General features: G+C 46.4%; 1 long non-coding RNA gene across 1 annotated transcript in view; it reads right to left on the bottom strand.

Moving 5' to 3' along the window:
• LOC123520883 overlaps nt 1-206 on the bottom strand; it is a 2741-nt gene extending 2535 nt beyond the window's left edge. The window contains exon 1 of the long non-coding RNA XR_006679621.1: nt 85-206. This is a non-coding gene — a long non-coding RNA (uncharacterized LOC123520883). The remainder of the gene's footprint in view (nt 1-84) is intronic.
• Nucleotides 207-2832: the final 2626 nt, after the last annotated feature.

Raw genomic sequence — 2832 nt, 5'->3', positions numbered from 1 at the left:
ATTCTCTCTCTCTCTCTCACACACACACACACACACACACACACACACACACACACACACACGGTGTCGATGTCATTCTCTTACCTACGGAGGCCAGGTTTCCCAGAGTTTCCTCCATCACATCTCTGTAGAGTTTCTGCTGAGCAGGATCCAGCAATGCCCACTCTTCCCGGCTAAAGACCACAGCCACAGCTTCAATGAGCTCCCAGTCCTAAAACACCCCACACGGTCTGCATCAGCAAGGTGTCAGGTATCCAGATGAACAGGAATAACGTTTGAGGCCACCAGCCTCGAGGATATTGAGAATTCAGGGCATAAGACCCAAGCCTCTGTTTTCTACCAAGGTCACCTGTCGAGTACACCCGACAGCCTCATCTCTTCCCTACATTCACTTTCCTACTGAGACCCCACCGTTTCTCACAGGCTTCCAACACATGGAAACAATCTCTTACAGTGTGACCAATTACAATTGCTGTCCTGATCTAAATGGTTAGCTTTTATATCTATTTTGAAAACAGAGATAAAAGTCAACCATTTAGACCTCCCGCCATTCCTATAAATGCAGAATGTCAGGTTTTTCTTCAGCCCTGGTGGTTCCTAACTATGGAAAAACTAAAGCCACCCCCACCCCCACCCCTCGCCACCCCCAAGCTCCCAAAGTACCCCTAAACTCCCCAAACCCAACACCCTGCCATCAAGGTGGTTCTCACCGCCATCGACCCTAGAATGTCAGGTTTTTCTTCAGCCCTGGTGGTTCCTAACTATGGAAAAACTAACGCCACCCCCACCCCCACCCCTCGCCACCCCCAACTGGCAACCCAAGACCCAGCGTGATCATACTTTGTTCAAGTCTAGGAGATGAGGTGGTGACAGAGATTCAGCTGATGAAAAAAAGCTTCGCCTTTGGGAAAATTATGTCTTTCTAGACATTTGCTGAATCCCAGTGCTGTAGTGTTTACTGCTTGGTCTTAAATCCATAAGATCAACAGTGAGAAACCAGCGGCAGCCCCAGGGGAGAAAGATGAGGCTTTCTCCTTCCATAAAGAGCCATAATCTCAAAATAACCCACGAGCGCCCTATAGGATTGCTAGGAACAGGAATTGATGATATGGTAGTGTTGGCTTTGTTTTGGTTTATATGTGAAGCCTCTATTTTTTCTCATCTGTGTGTCCTGGCCACAGAGACAACTGTAGAGCAGTGAGAAAGTCCACAGTTGAGACGGGAAACAGTCACAAGGGAACCCCATGAGCTCACCACTTAAATTCAAAAGCAGATGTAAGCCAGTGAGTCATGACGGCCTCAACAAACATAAGCCCACACACCCTTCACCGAAGCACCGTCAAGGACCGAATGCTGTTCTTTGAAGCCATGAACCCCAATCAGACAGAAAGATGATCATCTCTACTCCAGTAAAGATTTAAAGTGTGGGCCACTCTAGGATTGGTATCAAAAAAACACAAGGAACCGTCTCCCTGACTCATCTAAGAAAGGTGAACTCAGGCATCCAAATCATATGGCCACCTATGTAAAAGTAAGAACCAAATAACAAAGAACAGGACCTTAGGAACCCTCCGGGGCTCGGGTTCTTAGCACACTATTCACCCTTCCCGTTCACTGAAGAATCACACGCCCAAAGCACACTCAGCTCCCCCTTGCCCACCGTCCAAGAAGGGGAAAAAAATCCTAACGGTTCTCTGCCATTGAGGGTCCCAATATCTCTGTTGCTTATAGAACTCACCATTTCCTTGTTGCAAAATCTGGGGGTCAAGGGCAATCTCGTCTCTAAGCTCATGGGGCCACTTCAGGAAGAGGGATTGGAATAGAAGCAGAGCACTTCAGCAGGATGATGAATTATGTTTGGTCTGCACACCAGTGAGAGGGGTTCAAATCCTTCCAAAGTTTGTATGGATGTACAAGGTGGTGGTCCTCGATTCCTGTCGTCCTTGTCAATGCACAACACTGAAACCTGTAACCGAATCATATAACAACAACAACAAAGTTGAAAAAGGAGTGATAGGCTTTTAGCTTCAAGCTCAGGGCTACAAGCAGAGGGTATTTAGATAGGGGTCAAAAACATGCTCTAGTATACAAAGTACACGGTAGTCTCATTTTTCATCACAGGAAGTTAAATTCCGTCAACTTTGCTGCAGTAAAACTTTCTTTCACTCAAACACGCTAATGGGGTTTTATCGATACTTTCTTGCTTAGTTTGCAACTCACATTCCTTTCTCCTGCTTCCAGGGTTCCTCTACGTCTTTTTCCTACCGTGGCATGCCATTCCCTAAGCTTTTTGAGAACTCTGCGAGTATCTCCTCAAAACTCTGATCATCTATCCATGAAGAAACAGATCTCACAAATAGTAAGGTTTCCTTAAGGACCATCTGTTCCCATTTCACTCCATCCTGCCATCTCTTCAATTGACTCCAAGGCTTTCATTTCTCGGTCTCTCAGTAAATGTTCTCTCTCTCATCTGATCTTTATACCAACGTTTCCCCTGTAAATGCCTTAACTGCTTTTGTAATACTCAAAAAGTAGTTCCACTATGATTCCCAAACAGACTTCCAGCCTCATTCTTTTTAGAGAGGGTATGAGCTTGTGTACTCTGTAAGGTCTGAAACCTCACCCAGGGCCTCCTGAATCTAAAGCCACTTTTCACAAGATGCTGGATGATCCACACTGACAGTCCCGTCAGAGAAGCTTCCCCTGATCTGTCCGGCATGCGTACCAAGGAGTGAATGTGCTCTCAGCCGATGCCCTTAGAACAGCGGTTCTCAACTCGAGTTGAGACGTCTAAGGCGTTCCAAGGATCCTTTCACAGGGGTCACCCGATTC

The sequence above is a fragment of the Echinops telfairi genome, unplaced genomic scaffold (genome assembly GCF_000313985.2).
Source record: "Echinops telfairi isolate 266 unplaced genomic scaffold, ASM31398v2 ScPeMD7_7470;HRSCAF=8508, whole genome shotgun sequence".
Taxonomy (NCBI): Eukaryota; Metazoa; Chordata; class Mammalia; order Afrosoricida; family Tenrecidae; genus Echinops; species Echinops telfairi.
This window is presented reverse-complemented; position numbering and strand designations above follow the sequence as displayed.